General features: G+C 37.2%; 1 non-coding gene across 1 annotated transcript; it reads right to left on the bottom strand.

Annotated features, from left to right (window-relative positions):
* Positions 1-12,603: 12,603 nt before the first annotated feature.
* LOC135269360 (small nucleolar RNA SNORD30) lies at positions 12,604-12,673 on the bottom strand. Its single transcript, XR_010337656.1, has one exon. It is a non-coding gene; the product is annotated as a small nucleolar RNA SNORD30 (small nucleolar RNA).
* Between the last annotated feature and the right edge of the window lie 11,710 nt (positions 12,674-24,383).

A 24,383-nucleotide genomic window follows, 5' to 3' on the forward strand; every position in this document is an offset into this window, starting at 1 on the left:
GACAAATAGAATTGTATCAAAGTAAAAATCTTCTGCACAGCAAAGGAAACAATTAACAAAGTGAAGAGACAGCCTATAAAATGGGAGAAAATATTTGCAAATCATACATCTGATAATAGGTTAATATCCAAAATGTGTAAGGAACTCATACAACTCAATAGCAGGAAAACAACCCAATTAACACACGGGCAAAGGACCTGAATGGACATTTCCAAAAACAAGACATAAAAATGGTTAACAGGTACATGAAAAAACATTCAGAATCACTGATCATTAGAAAAATGCAAATCAAAACCACAATGAGGCATCATCTCATCCCAGTTAGAACAGTTATTATCAAAAAGACAAAAATTAACAAGTGCTGGCAAGGATGCGGAGAAAAGAAAACTCTTATACATTGTTGGTAAGAATGTAAATTAGTACAGCCATTATGAACAACTGTATAGAGGTTTCTCAAAACAAAAAATAGAACTTCAATATAATCCAGTAATCCTATTTCTGACTCTATATCCAAAAGAACTGAAATTATGTTGAAGGAATATGATGTGGTTTGGCTCTTTGTCCCCATTTAAATCTCATGTCAAATTGTAATTCCCAACGTTGGGGGAAGGACCTGGTAGGAGGCGATTGGATCATGGCGGCGGATTTTCCCCTTGCTCTTCTCGTGATAGTGAGTTCTCATGAGATCTGGTTGTTTGAAAGTATATAGCACATCCCCCTTCGCTTTCTCTCTCCTGCTCCACCATGGTGAGATGTGCTTGTTTCCCCTTCACGGTTTGCCATGAATGTAAGTTTCCTGAGGGCTCCCAGTCATGCTTCCTGTATAGCCTGTGGAACTGCGAGTCAATTAAACCTCTTTTCTTTATAAATTACCCAGTCTCAAATAATAGCATGAGAATGACCCTAATACAAGATATCTTCACTCCCATGTTTTTGTAGCATTATTCCTAATAGCCAAGATGTGGAATCAACCTAAGTTTTAGTCAACAGATAAATGGATAAAGAAACTGTGGTATATATGCACAATGGAATGCTATTCAAACTTTTTAAGGGGAAAATCTAGTCATGTTGACATCATGGATATATCTGGAGGACATTAGCTAAATGAAATAAGCCAGGAACAGAAAACAAATACTACATGATCTCACTTATTTATATATGGATTCTAAAAAAGTGGAACTTACAGAAGTAGGCACAGAGGAGAATGGAATAGTAGTTACCAGGGGCTGGAGGAGTGGGATGGGGGGAAAAAGAATGGAAAGTCATTGTTAAAAGGGTATAAAATTTCAGAAATACACAAGGAATAGTTTTTGAGATGTACTGCATAGCAGAGTGAATATAGGCAATGATAATGTACTATGTATTTCAAAATAACTGAGAGTAAATGTCTCCCCATATAAAATGATAAGCCAGATGATGGATATGTTTATTAGTTTGATCTAATTATCCACATTTCATACATATATCAAAACATCACACTGTGTACCCCATGAATGTTTACTATTATGATTTGTTAAAAAATATTACTAATAAAAATAAATAAAATTAACTTTGAAAATTATGAATTAAATTTAAAAATTATGTTCATAGAACACAATGGCATTTCATTAGAAATCACTAATAATAAGATACTTTGAAAATCCCCAACTGTAAATAATATACTTTTAAATAGCTCATTGGCCAAAGAAAAAATGTAGAAAGAAACTATAAAATATTACAATGAGATAACACTACACATCTAAAAAATGAAAGTCTGAAACTATCAAATGTTTGAAAGGATATGCACCAAACGGAACTTTCACACAACCGCTTTCCAGTTTGTCAGTTTCTTACAATGTGAAATAGGCACCTTGCATATGACTTAGTAATTTCACTCCAGCCTGGGCAACAGAGTGAGACTCCATCTCAAAAACAAACAAACAAAAAAATGGTAAAGGGTTGAAAGAAGGAAATGAGATATGGCAGGAGCACACAGGGGCCTCCTAAACAGCATTGCCTTATTACCTCATCCTGGGCGGTAGCTATGCATGTGTTTATTTTATTATTATTCTTAAAACTGCATGGATACATTTTACAACATTTGTGTGTGCAATATAATTCACAGTTAAAAAAAATGTCTAGCCCAGTTTCAAACTTCAGTCTCATATCTAATTACATAGAGCTCCAAGGCCTAAAGTGGAGAGAGGTCATACTCTGCTAGTAGCCTATGATGTCCTTTTTCTTCTCAACTTTTTCTGCTTTTTTCCTGTTGATTACAAGAAGGTTTTGGGGAAGGGGGCATGAGAGGAGACTGTCTCTTTAATTAACTGACAGCATTTTGCAGACTTTTGGTATTCTCTCAGTTCATTCAGACTGCTATAACATCATACCACAGACCATGTGAGATGAGGGTGCCAGCATGATCAGGTTGATGAGTGCCATCTTTCAGGTTGCAGACTGCTTTCTTGTTGTGTCCTCACATTCTTTCTTTTTTTTTTTTTTTTTTTTTGAGACGGAGTCTCTCTCTCTGTCACCCAGGCTACAGTGCAGTGGTGCGATCTCAGCTCAGTGTAACCTCCGCCTCCCGCATTCAAACGATTCTCTTGCCTCAGCCTCCCGAGTTGCTAGGACTGCAGGTGCCCACCACCAGGATTGGCTAATTTTTGTATCTTTCTTAGTAGAGATGAGGTTTCGCTATGTTGGACAGGCTGGTCTTAAACTCCTGACTTCAAGTGATCTGCCCAACTCAGCTTCCCGAAGTGTTGGGCTTACAGGCGTGAGACACCTTGCCCAGCCTGAGGTTTTTTTAATAAGGGCACTAATCCCATCTATAAGGGTTCCACCCTCATGACCTCCCAAAGGCCTTGCCTTCTAATACTATCACCTTGGGGGTTAAAATTTCAACATATAAATTTTAGCAGTTGTTGTCGTTGCTAATTTTCTATCAAACACTGGCTCTCTATGCCCTCTGTGTAATAGACACCCAAATGCTGACTCTTTTATGGAGTGCACATATGAGTATTTTTTTTTTTTTTTTGAGATGGAGTCTCGCTCTGTCGCCCAGCCTAGAGTGCAGTGGCCCAATCTCAGTTCACTGCAACCTCTGCTTCCCGGGTTCAAGGGATTCTCCTGCCTCAGCCTCCCGAATAGCTGGGACTACAGGTGCCTGCAACCATGCCTGGCTACGTTCTTTGTATATTTAGTAGAGAGGGGCTTTCACTATGTTGTCCAGGCTTGTCTGTATCCTTTGGTGAAATACATTTCCTTAATTTTATCTTTGGTCTTAAATTTGATTGTTCCATGCATTCTATTAAAGAAGATACTACTCCCTGGAATGTGCTTACTTTTTTAAGCCTAAGAACTTTCATTACTTTGCATTGTTTTCTTCCCCAAACAGCAGGCTATTTATATTATACTGGATTACTCACTTGGGAAATAGGTACTGAGATGCCTCATTATTATATATATTTGATATAATAATAGGCCTTATAGGCTATTCAATGACAGTTTGTTGCATTTCATTTCAATAACTTTCATTTGAAAGTTAGTTTGAGAGTTGAGAAAATTAAAGGTGATTTATTCCTATAAAGTACTTAGCAAGATATCTGGCATAAAGACTCTATAAATGCTAGCTATTATTTTGATCATTATAAAGCTTTATACAAAGTTTTTTTTACTATTATCATCATTCCAAATTATAATAATAATATGCTAATAGGAGAAAAGTGGAGTTGGACAATGATAATTGAAAACTATATTTATTCACATGACTTCTCCATTTCAAAAAGCACATATTTTATGTTATTAAAATGGTGTTGAATGGGGGATTTGGATAATACAATAGTTCTTCTCCAGAATTCTTTCTGGTAACAATAGCTTTATAGCTAATAACACATCAAAGGGCATTGATAAATCTTTATTTTTTTTCTCTTATGTCATGGTAGTAGTTTATTGGTTTCCGTTTTTAAGTAAGCAAAATTGAGGAAATATAAAAATGGTGGAATGTGCCATAATGTTTAAAATATGAAATATATATTTGGCTTTCTTTTAACATAGGGCTTTTCCTTTGAGTATATAGATCAATCATTTGAGTTCCACATTATTGTTCTTATATGAACTATTCAAAAAATATATAAATCAAATTAGTTTTTACAATTTGAGTTTCTTTAAAGTGAATAAGGGACTTAAAGAAAATTGGCAAGCAATCTGAGTTTAGAAATTTTTAAAATGTTAATAAATTTTCCCTATATTTGCAATTCTCATCTACACCAAATTCAAAAACAATGTTTAAAGATATACTTTTAATAATATTTTTCAAAGCATTCAAGTTAGTTTTTAAAGAAAGAACAACTCTGATTTTGCATTCATATCTTATCACTTTACACAATATTGCCTTAAACTACTTAACACGTTAACATGTACAACTGGCATAAATAAGTTTTGGAATAAACTTAACAGACTGTTGGTAAGCACCAAATTCAAATGGTGGAAGGAGAAGCATGTGAAGGTAATGAGTACACCAACTAGCAATGAGTATTTAGCCTGTGCTGGACATCAGTTAGAATGCTTTATAGAGGAAATAGAGAACATTTATTATTTTCCCAAGTCAGTTAATTGGTATTCTGGTAAGGGAAATTTTTTGTATTATATCCTAGTAAGATGACATTTTGAACTGCTATAACTGAGATAATTGATCTCGTTAGTGACCATCTGGAGGTAGTATAGATCTACATCAATGAGTTTAGAATTTTAAAATTTCTTTTCTTTTTTTTTTTCTTCTTCCTCTTTTTCTTTTTATCTTGAGAGGGAGTCTAACTCTGCTGCCCAGGCTGGAATGTGGTGGCACAATCTCATCTCACTGCAATCTCTGCCTCTTGGGTTCAAGCAATTCTCCTGTTTTAGCCTCCAGAGTAGCTTGGACTACAGGTGTGCGCCACCATGACTGGCTAATTTTTGTGCTATTATTATTTTTTAAGTAGAGGTGGGCTTTCACCATGTTAGCCAGACTGGTCTTGAACTCTGGCCTCAAGTGATCTGCCCACCTTGACCTCCCAAAGTGCTGGGATTACAGGCATGCATCACCATGCCCAGCCTATTTTCATTTTTATTGGAATGAAAAAACTGAACTAAATCCCTTTGAATTAGAAGTGAGCTGCAAAGAATCATTCATGTATTATTTTCCTCAACTTTTTCTCAAAAATGCACTCCCAAGGTAAGTAATTTAAAATGTACCTAAGACATAATTTCAAACTACGTATTCAAATCACAGGATAGTTTTTGTATAACGAACAAGTGTTGGCTTTGTCCTTGAGAATGTGCTACATATTTGGGAGAACTATGATCTGTGGGCTTCATCAAAGTTTCATGGTCATGAGGCTGCGTGCGGTGGCTCCTGCCTGTAATCCCAGCACTTTGGGAGGTCAAGGAGGGCAGATCACTTGAGGTCAGGAGTTCAAGAGCAGCCTGGCAAACATGGTGAAATCCTGTCTCTACCAAAAATACACACACAACAAAAAAAAAGAAAAGAAAAAATTAGCCAGGTGTAGTGGTGTGCGCTTGTAGTCCCAGCTACTCGGGAGGCTGAGGCAGGAGAATCACCTGAACCTGGGAGGAAGAGATTACAGTGAGCCAAGATCAGGCCACTGCACAGCAGTCTGGGTGACAGAGCAAGACTTCATCTAAAAAAAAAAAAAAGTTCCATGGTTATGTGCACCCACTCTTGATGTCTTTATAATTATTACATAGTTACAAAATCTCGAGGTTGGTTTCCATTAATTTTCCTTTTTTTGGGACTGATAATTTTCTTTTTCTCTCTGATTCTTCATATTCTTAATATTTTGAATTGTACCTTGAAGTTGCAGATCTTATTTTGTGAAGATTCTGGTTTTTATTTTTATGTTTTCCTAAAGAATGTTCATTAACAAAAACTCTTTTAACTTCGCTGAACTCGTAATGTGAAAAAATGTCTTTCCTGTAGTGGGTAGGCAGCTCAGATTCAAGTCAGTTCTTTTATTTTGGCTTAGCTCCTTATAGTCTTCCTCACCCTTGTATAGTTCAAGGGTCAGCCAGAGATTTAGGCAGAGACTATTCATAATATTTGAGCATCTCGATCGGGCTCAGCGGCTCACACCTGTAATCCTAGCACTTTGGGAGGCCGAGGTGGGTGGATCACGAGGTCAGGAGTTCAAGACCAGCCTGATTAACATGGTGAAACCTCGCCTCTACTAAAAATACAAAAATTAGCCAGGCATGGTGGTGTGCGCCTGTAACCCCAGCTACTCAGGAGGCTGAGGCAGGAGAATGGCTTGAACCTGGGAGGCAGAGGTTGCAGTGAGCCGAGATCAAGCCACTGCACTCCAGCCTGGTCGACAGAGCAAGACTCCGTCTCAAACAAACAAACAAAAAAAAATTAAGCATCTCCCTTCCTGGCTTCTTTTTTTCTGTGATTTTTTCCCCCTCACTGTCAGTAGCTGTGGTTGTCCAGAACTACTTTCTCTCATTTTTCAAGCCTGTTATACTACAGCATTTCTATCAGGGCACTATCCACAATACTGGCACAGATTGGGAACTGCCGTAAGGCTAAAAGCTATTAAAAGAAAAAAAAGTATCACCTCATAACTTAACTTCCTCACAACTGTCAAATCTACTCCAGTTCCTGCTTGCTTTTAACCATAATCCAATGCCTTAATTAAAAAAAAAAAATTATTCAGAATTGATAGTGTTATTTGCACAAGGATTGCTCTGAAAGGAGCCACTTGGCCATTACAGGAAGCTGAACCCATTCTCCGTTATGTGTATTCATGTTTCTTTTCTTTTTTTTTTTTTTTTTGAGACAGAGTCTCTGTCACCCAGGCCGGAGTGCAGTGGCACGATCTTGGCTCACTGCAACCTCCGCCTCCCGGGTTCAAGCGATTCTCCTGCCTCAGTCTCCCAAGTAGCTGGGACTACAGGCGCCTGACACCATGCCCGGCTGATTTTTTGTAATTTTAGTAGAGTTGGGGTTTCACCACGTTAGCCAGGATAGTCTCGATCTCCTGACCTCGTGATCCGCCTGCCTCGGCCTCCCAAAGTGCTGGGATTACAGGCGTGAGCCACTGTGCTCAGCTGTGTATTCATGTTTCACATGAGAAGACAAGTAATCACATGAAAACCCAACAATACCAACTGCAGTTTCTCAGTGAGTCTGACCTCAGAAGAAAGTAGAGGATATAGTTTTGCTTCTTCTAGTTGTTAGCTATTTCTCTCCAAGTAGAAAGTTATGGGAAGAGAGAGAATCCTATGATTTGTCTTCAAAGTGAAGCAGAGAAAGTAAACTATATAAAAAGCAAGGTGTGAAAACAGACATGGTAGTTTTCTAGAGTAGTAACAACATATTGCCAAATGTGTTTTGATAAGCACAGATAATTCCAAAAACATTAATGTGAACACAATTTATATATATGCATATATCAAGAGATATATGCATATATCTCTATGTGCATGTGTGTAAGTATAGAAAGACCCCCCACACACACACAGAATGTTAAAGAACATATTCTTCACATTCCTAGTTGATTTCATTTAAAATGCATGGAATACTCTAATCACTAGTTACCTGTTTCTTATCTTTGAGCATATCCTACTATATCTTGGTTTAGAAAAATGTGTACTTCAACCTTTAAAAAGTTTTATTTTAATGAAGTTTGCTTTACATGGATTACTAGGTAATTGAAAGACAATTTTTAATTAAAAATTATTGAAAGACAATTACTACTGTTTGCTAAACAATAATAATTTCTTAGTGTGTGATTATGTTTAAGAGTATGTACTATAACTGAAGAAGCAAACATGAAATAGTACAGGTTTTCTCCAAAATGCTAGTAATACTGACAATCATAAAGCTATAATTAGATTCCATTTCCTCCTCAGCTAATAAATTAGTAACAATTGCTGGAAAGGACTAGTTTCAATTTTCTTCAATATTAAGTGTTTTTTTCTTGCACATTGATTCCCAAATGCAGAGAGTTATTTCACATGTTAACTTGGGTAGAAGTACAAGAGGGCTCTAATCATACTTCTTTGATTACTGGCAAATATAGAAAAATTGCAGGAAGAAGGTAATAGCTTTTTCCTCCTACACTATTATATAATCATTTATGAGTATTGTCCCATCAAGCTAGGTAATGGTGTTCCATAATAATCAGCAAACCCATTTAGCCAGTTACCTAGGTTCAAAGTCTGAGTCATTTCTGACGCTTCCCTCATTCTCACAATCAAGTAAATTACAATGTCTCATTTTTACTTACCTCATAATCTCCTCCATATCTCTTCTTCTCCTTTGATTATTATTGAAGTTAACCTGACTCTGATGCTTAACGCCTCGAGTCTGTACCACTGCCACAGTTTTATCACATTTTTCCTCATAATTGATACCTTTACTTTCAGTCCATCCTGTACACATCACTACTAATAGTCTTAAATGTTGCTGATAGTCCTAAAATATTGCTTTTTACGTTAATTGCCTGATGATTAATACTTGATGGTTCACCGGTCTATAAAGAGTTTAAACTTCTCGGTCTGGTAGAAAACATCCTTCCAGTTCTGACCATCTGTTTCACCAGTTTAGTCTACTCACCAATCCTCCCAAGCATGGCATGGTCTACATGTTGCTGTCAGGAAGAGACAGTGCAGTTTTGTTTTAAGTTTTAGTGGTTTAAGACTCTGTCTTGATGTTCTTTCATAATTCAGTGTAGGTAAGAATCACCTGGTTGTATCCCTAAACTCCATCCACAGAGGTTCTGATATAGTAGGTCTATTGGTGGCACCTGAGAATCTGCAACTTTAGCAGTGGATTCTCATGAAGATGATACATATAGCACACTGAGAAATACTGCGCTACTTATTAAAACCCTACTTATCCTCCAAAGATATATGTTCTGTTTTTTAGTGTGAAGTCTTTGGGATTACTCTAGTCAAGAGAGATCATTGCTGTACTGTGAAGTCATACAGTATTTCTCTGTAACACTCATTCATTCGTTCATTCAGCTTTCAAAGATGACTACTAACCTTTTTGGAATAGCTATTCCATCTCTTCTATCCCCTTAACCTACTTTATTTTCCTCCATAGCACTTATTCCTGCTTAATATTACAGTATATCTATTAAATTTGCAAACCAAAAAGGGTCCCAGACAGATCTTAATCAATTTGGAGATTTATTTTGCCAAGATTCAGGATGTGCCTGAGTAAAGTCTGTAGCCCAGTGCTTTCTCCAAAGAGGGTTTGAGAATTTCAGTATTTAAAACCGAGGGTAGACAGGAGGAAAAAGAGTAACAACCAATTATGCACTTATCTCACTGTCAGTAAATATGCATTTAACATAAGATAAAGTAAACATAGGGAAGGAGAAGTCAAACTTGCATTTTTCTTAGGGTGAGTGGAGGGATGATTTCCAGTCTTTGTGCCACACCTGTGAAGACAAGTTGTCAATTTATACTGTCAGGGTGATATTCAACATAACTCTGCTTTAGGGTAAAGATTTTAAGGCCCACAAAAAACTTCCTTGTGAGCAATTTGTAAAGGAGGCCACCTGGGACATAGGTGGCCTTCTATTGTTGTAGCTATCTGTTTAGGAACAAAAGGAAGGCAGTTTTTGCATGACTCATCTCCCAAGCTTAACTTTTCCCTTTCGCATACTGAGTTTGGGGTCCCCAAGTGTTATTTACTTTTCAGTTTCTTTTCTTATTGCCTCTTTTCCCTGTATGAACATAAACTTCATGAAGGTAGAGACATTGTGTTGTTTTCTCTCACTGTATTATCAGAGCTTAGAAAAGCATAGTAGGTACTCAATAAACATTGTTTAAAAGATGAATGTGACACTTAGCACACAGGCTTTTATTGTTAATTGTCTTTTCATGAATGTTTCTGATGATGCAAACACATAGAATGCTCTTTAGGATCTCTTTTACACTTCTCTCTATTATACTTAATAGCACCCAATCCATTGATTTGCACAATAAGCACACAATGCAGATTTGTTGGTATATGTTTTTCTATTGAAATGAATCTGAAAATAACACGAATTCATAACTGATTTAAGTTTTATTTTTAAGTAAAAGTGTGGAAAGCAGAATAATGGCCCCTGAAAGATGTATGTGTCCTAATCCTCAGAACCTGTTAATACATTATTTTGCATGGCAAAAGTGATTTTGCATCTGTGATTCAGGTTAATAAGCTTGTAATGGGAAGATTATTCTGGATTATCCAGGTAAATCCTATCTAATTTCATGAGTCTTTTAAAGCAGAGAAGTTTTTCCAGCTGCAGAGAACCAACTATGGTAGCATGAGAAGTATATTTGATGTTGCTGGCTTTGAAGGTGGAGGAAAAGGGCCATGAACAAAGGAACATACATGGCTTCTAGAAGCCAGAGAAGGCAAGAAAATGGATTCTCCCCTATAGGCTTCAGAAAGGAATTCAGCCCTGATGATGCCTTGATTTGAGCCTAATGAGATCTGTGTTGTGTTTATGACCTACAGAGATGTATGATAATACATTGTGCTGTTTTAAGCCACTGGCTTTGTGACATGTTTTGGTAGCAATAGAAAACTGGTATAAACAATAATAACAGCAAAAAAAGCCTTTCAACCTTATTCTTCTGCCCATATGAGAAATGAAGCAGATTCCTAAAGGGCTGGGGCATTTTCCATATATATTCAATTATAAGATAATTTTGAATGTAAGAAATGTTTCTATTTTCTATTTTTTTTCTTTTTTTTTTTGAGACAGAGTCTCAATCTGTCGCCAGGCACCACGCTGGAGTGCAGTGGCACAATCTCGGCTCACTGCAACCTCCACCTCCTGGGTTCAAGCAATTCTCCTGCCTCAACCTCCCGAGTAGCTGGGACTACAGGCACACGCCACCATGCCCAGCTAATTTTTGTAGTTTTAGTAGAGACGGGGTTTCACCATGTTGGCCAGGATGGTCTCGATCTCTTGACCTCGTGATCCGCCAGCCTCAGCCTCCCAAAGTGCTGGGATTACAGACTTGAGCCACTGTGCCCGGCCTCTATTTTCTTAAGGATATTTTTTTTAAAGAGTATACGGCTAACTCGAATATAGAAAATTAGGTAAATGGAAATTAAATAAGATGATGTCTCCTTATTTAGTTTGCAAATATTTGTTAAATTAATTACAAATATATATTTTAAAAATTCATGAATGTTTTTGATGATTCAACAATATAGTATGCCCTTTGGGGTAAGGTCTCTTTCATATTTCTCTCTATTATCCATTTTAAAAATTCATGAATGTTTTTGATGATTCAACAATATAGTATGCCCTTTGGGGTAAGGTCTCTTTCATATTTCTCTCTATTATCCTTTCTATCACCCAATCTATTGGTTTGCACAATAAACACACAATGCAGATTTAGGTATAGTGTAATGTTATATTATCTCTTTCTAATTTTTTTTTTTTTTGAGATGGAGTCTCGCTCTGTCACCAGGCTGGAGTGCAGTGGTGCAATTTTGGCTCACTGCAACCTCCACCTCCTGGGTTCAAGTTATTCTTCTGCCTCAGCCTCCTGAGTGGCTGGGAATACCGGCTTGTGCCACCATACCCAGATAATTTTTATATTTTTAGTAGAGACGGGGTTTCACCATGTTGACCAGGATGGTCTCGATCTCTTGACCTTGTGACCTGTCCACCTCTGACTCACAAAGTGCTTGGTTTTGAGCCACCACGCCCAGCCTCTCATGTTTTATAAAACAATTTTATTCACACTTTACTGGCAAATTTAACATTTGTTATCACTAAAGATTTTTTACTTGAGAGATCTGACAGTTTTCTAGAACACAACATAATCACTTCTATCTAAGATATTTTAAAGAAAGCACTTTTGAATCTGCATATGATGCTATCACTCAAAAATTTATCCCAAGTTATAAGTATGATCTGTTATTCATGGTAAAATTCCTAATAAAACCACTGATTATATATTTATTTCTAAAGTAGTCCCGAAAAGGCTTGTTTATACTTGGTATTCAGAATCTATAATTGTGCAGTCATCTCTCCTATTCACAGATGATGATTTAGAAATCAGTGTTGATTTTTTTGTCTCCCCTTGTTTTCTTATAAATTCTGGCTGATAATTTCTACTAACACACAAAACTAACATTGACCAAGGACATTTTAGATTCATGTTTTTCCAAGTAGTTGTTCAAAATAAAGTAATTAAGAAGGGTTCTCTACTATGAGAACAACTTTATGTTTCATTTTCTCTACCAGACAAAATACTGAGCTAAAATTTCATCTTATATTCAGAAAGATGAACACTTTTATTCCACTTACTTGGTTTTGTTTCTTTTTCATAGGTGTGAAAGTTCACAGGAGACATCTTATTTGTAATCTATTATTGCTCAATACTATCTCATGTATTCCTTTCAATGTACATATATCTTTACAATATCATATTCAATGCTATATGTCACTTTTCCAGTCCCCTAGTGATTAACCTTTAAATTGATTCTAATTTTCAACAATGACATGTGATGATGCAATAAACATTACTTTGCATACATTTTTATACAGTATTTCTTTAAAAAATTTATTTTTAATTTATTTATATTTTTACTTATTTTGTATTTTTAAAATTCAGATTTCCATGTTTCAGCAGCAAGTCATTAGCTGAATGAGAGTCCATGTAATTCATCATGTGTGTGTGTGTGTATATATATATATACACACACACATATAGTTGTATATTTTTGAAGGATAAATTCTTAGAGGTAGAACTGCCATGTGAAAGGAAATGAACATTCCAAATATAAAAACTATTGCCCAAATGACCTACAAATACATAAATAAATATATGTTGCCATTTGATATGGTTTGACTGTGTCCCCATTCAAAATCTCATCTTCAGTTGTAATCTGTATAACCCACACATGCCAAGGGTGGGGACAGGTGGAGGTAATGGGATCATAGGAGTGGTTTCCCCCATGTTGTTCTCATGATAATGAGTGAGTCTCATGAGATCTGATAGTTTTATAAGCATATGGCATTTCCCCTGCTTGAACTCACTCTGTCCTCCTGCTCCATGAAGAAGGTTCTTGCTTCTCCTCTGCCTTCCATCATAAATGTAAGTTTCCTGAAGCCTCCCCAGCAATGTGGAACTGTGAGTCAATTAAACCTCTTTCTTTTATAAATTACCCAATTTCGGATATTTCTTCATAGCAGTGTGAGAATGGACTAATACATCATGCATAGTGCCATGAAAATGTGCTTCTTATATCTCTGGTGGAATGGAGTGTGACTGAACTGTGGCCCGGTTGCAGCACTTAGAAATCCATCACTGTACTTGTGCTGTGCACAGACCACCCTTCCTAAGGGGTGCTTCTAGCCAGTAAACAATTGAGCACAATAGAGATTCTAAGACAAGTCCATTCCTAAGACATGAAGGGCTGCTCTGATGGGGGATTTTGGCCAAAGGACTCTCCAACGACCTTTCAGAAGTCTCTTAAACCACAATGCAGTCTAGAATGCTTTCTCTCCCAACATTTATTTAATTCTTCCTTCTTTACCATTCTCTTTCATCCAGAGCCAGTTCTGCACTGTGGTCTGGCTGTTCTCCCAGATTCCTTCAGCTCCTTCCCCATTTTCTATCACGGGTATTTCTCTCAATAAATTTCTTATAAGAATAATCATATCTTGGTCTCTGATTCTTGAAGGACCTTGGCTCATACAGTGGATAAAAATATCTATATATTTACATCATCAAATTTTAATGTTTTTTAATTTGATAGAAGTTAGTATTTCATTTTAAAACTTGCATATGGTTAATTATGTAGTTTAGCACATTTTGTATACTTTTTAGCCATCTGTATTTTATTTTCTGAAGATTTTATGTTCATGAAATTTACTGTTTTTTTCTTTATAATCTGCTTGCTGTTTTTTTTTGTCTTTTTTTTTTTCTTTGAGATGGAGTCTTGCTCTGTTGCCCAGGCTGGAGTGCAATGGCATGATCTTGGCTCACTGCAACTTCCACTTCCACCACCTGAGTTCAAGTGATTCTCCTGCCTCCACCTCCCGAGTAGCTTGGATTACAGATATATGCCATCACGTCTAGCTAACTTTTGTATTTTTAGTAGAGATGAGTTTCGTCATGTTGGCCAGGCTAGTTTCCAACTCCTGACCTCAGGTGATCTGCCCACCCCAGCCTCCGAAGTGATAGAATTACAGGCTGAGGGACCCCCACAGCCTGCTTTCTGTTTTCTTATTGATTTGCAGAATCATTTATCAACAGTGAAAGTAATACTATAGCTAATATTAATTAAGGATTTACTATGAGCAAATCGTTGTAACAAGTCTTTAATGGAAATTATGAACCTCCAAAAGTCCTATGAGGTAAATACTATTATTTTGCTAATTTTACAAAAGTGGCAATAAGGAGAAAGAGGACGCATAAATGCTTTAAGATCATCTATGGTTTATGTGGCAATAAACCTGTTTTTTATGACTTAATTCAAGCAATGTTCTACACTATAATTTCACTACACTATACTTCTACTAGACCAAAATCTTTTGTGCTTCCTCTATATTGCAAAATATTTTATTGCTTCTTATTTATTTAGCTTTGTTTACAGTGTCTTTTACCAAACATGAATTTTTATAAACTATGTAGTCAAATCTGATAATAGCGTTTTCATAACAATTCCTATGATTTGTTTCATGATTAACAAAGCCTTCATCATTAAATGGTAGTGAAATATTGTTTCGTATTTTCATAGAATACTTTCGATGATTTTTTTTTATGTTTAAGTCTTTAATCCAAAAGGATTTTGGGGAAAAAGTATGTCTTTATCCTTTGCCTTTATCTTACACACACACACACACACACACACACACACCCACCCCCTTCTACAGTTGTATAAAACCAGGACTTAAAAAAAGTAATTCACCCGTGTTGCAGTGAGAATTAAATGGCTCTAAGTATTTGTCAACGTTTATAGAACTGCATACCAAAAAGAATGCTTTATTGTACATAAATTTTAAAAGACAAATTTAAATAATATAAGAAATAATTTGAGAACAACACAGTAAACATAATGTGGGAAAAAACTATATTAGAAAGAATAGAGCAGTTTAATTATAAAACCAATTAGCTAATTCCAGTTAACACTTCACAAACTCTGGAGATGTGAATTGAAATTCAACCATTAATCCTTTCTTAATAGAGTCACTAATCCTGTACTAAAGCGGGGAAGGTCATTGTTTCGGGGTATTTCTTCTAAATCTTGATCTCTCTCATTAGTTGATCAGAGCAACTAAGTTGACCATTTTTTTCTGCATGTCTCTTTCAATTGTGTTATAGAGATTTACCATTGCTTTGTATTAGCAGCCTCTATATCTGCCTTTCATTATCACTACCATTTCCAACAGTTGTTTCTGCAGTTTTTTATAATCTTCCCTTGATAATTAAGTATCTGTTCCTTTTACTCATGCTAATACTAATTCTTGCCCTATTGCTGATTCAAAACCCTTTTCTCCTTATTCGTTCAGACTGCCTTCTCTCAATATTATATGCCCAGGCTGTTTTTAGCTCCATTCCATTTATTCATAATCCTAAAATATGGTACAGCTAATCTTTGAAGCCAGATATACATTAAAATAGAAATATCTGGAGCATATCTGTCATATATCTGACTAGGATTACAACAAAAGGAAACCACTAAATATACTCACAGCAACACGGATGAATCTCAAGCACTTTGGGAGGCCGAGGTGGGTGGATCACCTGAAGTCGGGAGTTCAAGACCAGCCTGACCAACATGGGAAAACCCCATCTCTACTAAAAATACAAAATTAGCCGATCATGGTGGTGGTGCATGCCTGTAATCCCAGTTATTTGTGAGGCTGAGGCAGGAGAATCGCTTGAACCCAGGAGATGGAGGTTGCGGTGAGCCAAGATCCCACCATTGCACTCCTGCCAGGGCAATAGAGCAAGACTCCATTTCAAGAAAAAAAAAAAAAAAAAGAAAATCTGACAATAATGAAAAAAAAACTTTAGAACTCTGGAAATTGACCATATATTCGCAGCAAATCTAAGGATTATTTATTCAAGAAATATAGATGAATCTTTCTAAGATCAGCAAGCTTGTGGCCTTTAATTTGTACTATTCCTATGTCCCCAAGCTCGATGGTAGTCTTGAGCACCAACAGCTCGCAATCATGATGAAAAGCCTGGTTGGTACAGGAGGGACAAGATAGGGTTGGAGATCCTTTAAAACCCCATTTCTGGAAAATTGTCATTACTTGAATGTATGAGTTTGGTAGGGCTGCCATAACAAAACACTGCAGAATGGATAGATTAAATAACATAATTTTATTTTCTCACAGTTCTGGAGGCTAGAAATTGAAGGACAGGATTGTATACTTCTTAGACTTCTCTTTTTGACTTGCAGATGACTTCCCTCTTGCTGCCTCTTCACATAACCTTTTCTCTGCACTCATATTCCTGCTGTCTCTTTGTGTATCTAAATTTAGTCTTAATATAAAAAACACTACTCAGACTCTAGTAGAGCCTACCCTAATGACTTCATTGCAACTTAGTTGCCTCTTTAAAGGCTTATCTCCAAATACAGTCACATTCTGAGGTATTGGGGCTTAAGGCTTTATTTGTGATTTTTTTGGGGACACAGTTCAGACCATAACATCCTGTCAAAAGGTGCTTAGGAAGACTTGCAATGAGATTGTCTTTATTTGATCTGACTTGCAGCTTACCTAGTATGAACAGGTGTAAACAGGCTTTTTATTGGGAACACTTATTAAAATCTTTGAGAAGCAATTGTTGAAACTGGCTGCCTGAGATAGTAAGTAACAGCTGGGGCAAAGAATAGACTAATCAAAAATCACAAAGCAGAATCAATTAATTTAATGCCCCATATAAAAAAAGACAAAAACCACATGATCGTTTCAATTGACACAGAAAAAACGTGGTAAAATTCAACACTGTTTCATGATAAAACAAACAAACAAACAAAAAACACTCATAAAACTAGGAACAAAGGGAGGAATCCTTATGCCTGTAATCCTAGCACTTTGGGAGGCCGAGGCAGGCATATCACAAGGTCAGGAGTGTGAGACTAGCCTGGCCAATGTGGTGAAACCCCATCTCTACTAAAAATACAAAACTTAGCTAGGCATGATGGCACATACTTGTAGTCCCAGCTACTTGGGAGTCTGAGGCAGAAGAATCACTTGAAACCCTATTTATAAAATAATATCTATTTTATTATTAAAATAGTGCAGCTGCTTTGGTAATATGTCTGGCAATTCCTGAAAAGTTTAAACACAGACTTAACTTATGACTCAATAATTCCCCTCCTATGCATAGATCCAAGAAAAATTAAAACATATGTTGATGCAGAAACATGCATAGAGACAGGCACAGCAGCATTATTCATAATAACCAAAAGGTTGAAGGAATCAAGTTGTCCATCAAGTGATAGACAATAAACAAAATGTGTTATATCTTTTTAGTAGAGTATTATTAAGCTATAAAAATAAACAAATTTCTGCTACATGCTGCAACATGAAAACATTATAGCCAGACACAGTAGTCTACGTACCATGTGATTTCATACGAAGTGTCCAGAATAGGCAAAATATAGAAAGTGGATTAGTGACTTCCTAGAAATGTGGCTAGGGAGGATTCTGGATTGATTCCTAATGGATACAGGATTTCCTTAAAAGGTGATGAAAGTTTTCCTTAATTAGGTAGTGGTTGTCTAACTTTGCAAATAAAATAAAATCGGCTTTATAATATACCATAAAGGGGTAAATTTTTTGATATATGACTGGTATCTCGTTAAAAAATTAAATAGGATGGACAGAGTAAGCCTCTTTGATAAGGTGGGATGTTAACAAATATTGAAGAAAGTGAGGAGGAACCCATGCAGAGGGAAAGCTGATCAAAAGCCCTGAGTTGGGAGTACGCATAGAATATTCTAGAAATAGTTTGAAAGCCAGGGTGGATGGGGCAGAATTCGTAGGAAGAGTAGAAGAAAAAATATTAGAAAGGTTGGTGGGGTCAGGTTTTGGATATTCTTCTAGGCTTTGTATGAACATTGTGTTTTATTTTGAACGAAATAGGGGACCCTTGAAGGTTACGTCAAGAAGAATAACGATCTTACTTAATTTGGTGGGTTTGTGAATGAAATTTTTTAGTATGAATTATTATTTATAGAGTAAATTTCTCAAATTGTAAGTGAACAGTTTGATTTGTTTTGACAAATGCCGACACGCTTGTAACTCACACCCATCAAGACCAAGAACATTTCCAGCAGGCCAGTAAGTTCCCTATTCCCCTTCCCAGTCAATCCTTCCATATATTTAATGTTGCCTATTCTAGAACTTCATGGGATTGGAACAATATGGTACAAAATATTTATGTGTGACTTATTTTGTGCAATATAATGTTTTTGAAATTTATTCATATTTTATGTATATTTCTAGATAATCCCTTTTTATTGTTCAATAGTATTGCATTGCATTAATATGTCAAAATTTGGTCATTTTCTTCAAATGATAATTCAAATTTTTTCTATTTTTGTTTTGCTATTGTGAATAAACTTACTATGAGCATTCATGTATACTTCTTTGTGTGAACATGTGTCTTCATTTTTCTTGGGTAAATACTTAGAAGTAGAATTGTTGTGATTCTGTAGCTCCTGCCCCTGGGCCCAAGGATCTGCCTTTGGGGGCATTCTTTCTTCACTGTTCTGTCATTGTACCTTTCACCCAGGCTGGAGTGCAGTGGCGTAATATAGGCTTACTGCAACCTCCACCTCCCACGTACAAGCTATTCTTGTGCCTCAGCCTCCCAAGTGGCTGGGATTACAGGCACACACCACCACATCTGGCTGATTTTTGTATTTTTAGTAGAGATGGGGTTTCACCATGTTGGTCAGGCTGGTCTTGAATTCCTGACTTCGTGATCTGCCCGCCTCGGCCTCCCAAAAGACTGGGATTACAGGCGTGAATCACCATGCCCGATATGATATAACATTCTTAAAAACTTTGTGAGTGTTCTGTATATGTTACAGATATTCACACCATTAAACAAGAAAATCCCTCTCATACCTTTTCGGGATAATTTCATCATTAGTCTGCTGAGATTGTTGAGTGGATTCATGAGTCACAAGCTTAATCGTTACAAAGAACCCTTTGTGTGAGAGAATACTTCAAACTTAAGATTTCTTCATGGCATTAGCCAGTGGTTATCTAGCCATATCCTTGGCTTTCTCTTCAGAGCATCATTTATTAACTGTGAATCTTCTAATTTTAGCAAGTCTTGCAATCAGGATAGGTTGAGATTTTTCCAAATCAAGTTTTGATTTTTGTTGTTACTGTTAACAGTCCTTCCCTCAATGTATTTATTTCTTTTACATTTTACTACAAGCAGCAAGAAAAATCCAGGATGTACCTTTAATATTTTGCTTGGAAATGTCAGCTAAACTTGTAAGTTCATCACTTACAAGTTCTGCTTTGCACACAACTATAAGAAACAATTCAGCTAAGTTTTATGTCAGTATATAATGAAGATCATCTTTCCTCTGGTTTCAATAATATATTTCTCATTTCCTTCTGCATCCTTACTGTATGTGCCTTTAATGTTCATATTTCTACCAACATTCTGTTTATAACAACAGGCAGAGTATATATTCTCTAATATGATACAGATTTCCTCTACTATTTTTCTCACTTCCTCTCGAGTCCTCACTGGTAGCATCTTTAACATCCTTATTTCTATCAGTCTGTTAAAGGCATGTACATTTTTTCCATCATGTTATTAAAAGTTTTCCAGCCTCTACCCATTAGTTAATATCAGAGCCAATTCCACATTTTTGACATCTGCTACAGCAGCATCTCATTTCCTGGTACCCAAATCTCTTATTAGTTTCCTATGGCACTTGTAACAGATTACCATAAACTGGGTGGATGATATGGTCTGGATTTGTGTCCTCACCCAAATCTTATGTGGACTTGTAATTCTCAATGTTGGAGGAGGGGCCTGGTGGGAGGTGACTGGATCATGGCATGGACTTCCCCCTTGCTGTTCTCATGGTAGTGAGTGAGTTCTCATGACATCTGGTTGTTTAAAACTGTGCAGCACTTCCCCCTTCACTGTTTCTTGCTCCTGCTCTGCCATGTGAAAATGTGCCTACTTCCTCTTCACCTTCTGCCATGATTGTAAGTTTCCTGAGGGCTCCCCAGCCATGCTTCGGGTACAGCCTGCAGAACTGTGAGTCAATTAAACCTCTTTTCTTCACAAATTACCCAGTCTCACATAGTGCCTTTTAGCAATGCCAGAACGGACTAATACAGTGGCTCATTTAAGAATAAACACAGATTTATCCTCTCACAGTTATGGAAGCCAGAAATCCCAAATCTAAAATTGAGGTGTCAGCAGAGCCATGTTCTCTCTGGAAAAAGTCTATTCCTTGCCTCTTCCAGCTTCTGGTGGCTAACAGTATTCCTTTATTTGTGGCCATATTAATACAATCTCTGCCTCAATCTTCACATCACCTTCTCTTTTACATGAATGGAGTGTTACTCTACATCTATCTTATAAAGACACTTGCGTTGGCATTCAGGTCCTACCTCAACAATCTAGGATAATCACCTCATCTCAAGATCCTTAATCATTATTTTATATATATAAATTCAGTCTGGTTCTTCTCCATTTCTTCTTTTCCGGTTTGAATTGATTTTTTTTTGTTGTTGTATTACATTCTAGAAAAGTTCAATGTAACTTATGATTTTTGAAATAATTGTTAAAATTGCTATACCTCACTGCTATCTGTAGCCGTTCATATAAAGCTTGAATTAAATTGAAAAAAAAAGTTTATGACAGTTTCTAAACCTGAATTTAAAGAGGGCTTTATTGAATTTTGACACATACGAATTCAGAATTAAGGGATCTTGTGCTAGTGCTGGGATACTAGCAGTGTCTCAGGTCAATGCCATCATCTTACCGCTGAATAACAGACATCAGAGCTTTACTCAAGGTCTATTTGATAGAAAGGTATCATCAGTCAGGAACCAGGAGAGCTATAAACATTGCAGAGCAGAGAAGGAAAGTGTTGTGCGGGTCAGGAAATGACTGTTCAGGGAAGGTAGGGCACATTAGAAAATGTAAGGGTAGGCGCAAGCCCAACAGAGTAAGGAGGATTGAATAGTACCTTTTGGTAAAGGTATGATTCAGGAAAAGTAAGATAAAGGTTCGGGGCCTGGTGGCTCATGCCTGTAATCCTAGCACTTTGGGAGGCCGAGGTGGGTGGGTCACTTGAGGTCAGGAGTTCGAGACCAGCCTGACCAACATGGTGAAACCCCATTTCTCCTAAAAATACACAATTAGCCAGATGTGGTGGCTCACAACTGTAAACCCAGCTAAACTTGGGAGGCTGAGGCAGGAGCATCACTTGAACTCAGGAGGTGGAGGTTGCAGTGAGCCGAGATCATGCCATTGCACTCTAGCCTGAACAACAAAAGTAAAACTTAGTCTCAAAAAAAAAAAAAAAAGAAGAAGGAATATAAGGCAGGGCATAGCAGAGATACCCAGAGCAAGTAAAAGCTGAGCAAGACAAGGTAGGGTAAAACAGGGCATTGTCTGACATGATATGTCAGGGTGTGCTAGGACAAGCAAGCTGGGGCATGGCAAAGAACTGGTCAGGAGAAGGTTGAAAAGTACAATCTGTATGATGCTTGAAGGGGTGGAGAAGAATGAGTCCATTATAAATGTAAGTGTAAAGTGAATTAAGGCAGGGAACACTTTTAGATGCTACAGAACACAGAAAAAGATGAGTAAGTGATGGCTAGGGTAAGATGAGGTGAAGAGGAAAGGGCAATGAATAAGTTGAATCTATAAAGCAACCTTGAGTCTGTGATGATACTAAGAAGAGAATGTTTCTATTAATTGATTAATAAGAATTACATGGAATATAGTTGTGATTGACATGAGTTTTCAATATTGGCGACATGTAGTAAGCAGGTCTAAATATCAATTATCCCAAATTCTAAGGGTCCTACGTCAAAGTGCTCATCAATATCCATGTTATAAATCAGAGAATTTTAATTTTTCGTTTTTTTTTTTTTTTTTGAGATGGAATCTCTCTCCGTCACCCAGTCTAGAGTGCAATGGCACAATCTTGGCTCATTGCAACCTCCACCTTCTGGGTTCAAGAGATTCTCCCCCCTCAGCCTCCTGAGTAGCTGGGATTATAGGCACCCACCATCATGCTCAGCTAACTTTTGTACTTTTGTAGAGATGGGGTTTCACCATGTGGGCCAGGCTGGTCTTGAACTCCTGACCTCAAGTTATGTGCTCACCTTGGCCTCCCGAAGTGCTAGATTACAGGCATGAGCCACCATGCCAGGCCCCAATCATAGAATTTTGTTCTATCGTTGGTCATTAAGTCTATAAAATGTGTTTTAAGAGTATACTGTAAATAAATATTTATTATCACTACTAATTTTTGTACTTGGATAATTTTTTTATATTTTCTTATTGCATTTTAGGTTTTGGGGTACATGTGAAAAACATGCAAGATTGTTGAATAGGTGCATACGTGGCAGTGTGATTTGCTGCCTTCCTCCGCTTCACCTATATGTGGCATTTCTCCCCATGCTATCTCTCCCCAACTCCCCACCCCCCGCTGTCCCCCCCAACTCCCCAAACAGACCCCAGTGTATAGTGCTCCCCTCCCTGTGTCCATGTGTTCCCATTGTTCAATACCCGTCTATGAGTGAGAACATGCAGTGTTTGATTTTGTGTTCTTGTGTCAGTTTGCTGAGAATGATGGTTTCCAGGTTCATCCATGTCCCTACAAAGGAAGCAAGCTCATCGTTTTTGATGACTGCATAATATTCCATGGTGTATATGTGCCACATTTTCCCTGTCCAGTCTATCAATGATGGGCATTGGGTTGGGTCCAGGTCTTTGCTATTGTAAACTGTGCTGCAATGAACATTCGTGTGCATGTGTCCTTATAGTAGAATGATTTATAATCCTTTGGATATATACCCAGTAATGAGATTGCTGGGTCAAATGGAATTCCTATTTCTAGGTCCTTGAGGAATCGCCACACTGTCTTCCACAATGGTTGAACTAATTTACACTCCCACCAACAGTGTAAAAGTGTTCCTATTTCTCCACATCCTCTCCAGCATCTGTTGTCTCCAGATTTATGATCGCCGTTCTAACTGACGTGAGATGGTATCTCAATGTAGTTTTGATTTGCATTTCTCTAATGACCAGTGATGATGAGCATTTTTTCATATGCTTGTTGGCCTCATGTATGTCTTCTTTTGTAAAGTATCTGTTCATATGCTTTGCCCACTTTTGAATGGGCTTGTTTTTTTCTTGTAAATCTGTTTTAGTTCATTGTAAACTCTGGATATCAGCCCTTTGTCAGATGGGTAGGCTGACAAAATTTTTTCCCATTCTGTTGGTTGCCGATTCACTCTATTGACTGTTTCTTTTACCATGAAGTAGCTGTGGAGTTTGATTAGGTCCCATTTGTCTATTTTGGCTTTTGTTGCCAATGCTTTTTGTGTTTTGGTCATGAAGTCCTTGCCTACGCCTATGTCCTGAATGGTTTTGCCTAGGTTTTCTTCTAGGGTTTTTATGGTGTTAGGTCTTATGTTCAAGTCTTTAGTCCATCTGGAGTTAATTTTAGTGTAAGGTGTCAGGAAGGGGTCCAGTTTCTGCTTTCTGCATATGGCTAGCCAGTTTTCCCAACACCACTTATTAAACAGAGAATCCTTTCCCCATTGCTTGTTTTTATCAGGTTTATAAAAGATCGGATGGTTGTAGATATGTTGTGTTGCCTCCGAGGCCTCTGTTCGGTTCCATTGGTCTATATCTCTGTTTTGGTACCAGTACCATGCTGTTTTGATTACTGTAGCCTTGTAGTATAGTTTGATGTCAGGTAGTGTGATGCCTTCCGCTTTGTACTTTTTGCTTAGAATTGACTTGGCTATGCGGGCTCTCTTTTGGTTCCATATGAAGTTTAAGGTGTTTTTTTCCAGTTCTGTGAAGAAGGTCATTGGTAGCTTGATGGGGATAGCGTTGAGTCTGTAAATTACTTTGGGCAGTATGGCCATTTTCAGGATACTGATTTTTCCTAACCATGAACATGGAATGTTTCTCCATCTGTTTGTGTCCTCTCTTATTTCGTTGAGCAGTGGTTTGTAGTTCTCCTTGAAGAGGTCCTTTACATTCCTTGTTAGTTGTATTCCTAGGTATTTTATTCTCTTTGTAGCAATTGTGAATGGCAGTTCGTTCTTGATTTGGCTCTCTTTAAGTCTGTTATTGGTGTATAGGAATGCTTGTGATTTTTGCACATTGATTTTGTATCCTGAGAC

Source organism: Aotus nancymaae, unplaced genomic scaffold (assembly GCF_030222135.1).
Source record: "Aotus nancymaae isolate 86718 unplaced genomic scaffold, 86718_ANA_hifiasm-v0.15.2.pri h1tg000004l, whole genome shotgun sequence".
Taxonomy (NCBI): Eukaryota; Metazoa; Chordata; class Mammalia; order Primates; family Aotidae; genus Aotus; species Aotus nancymaae.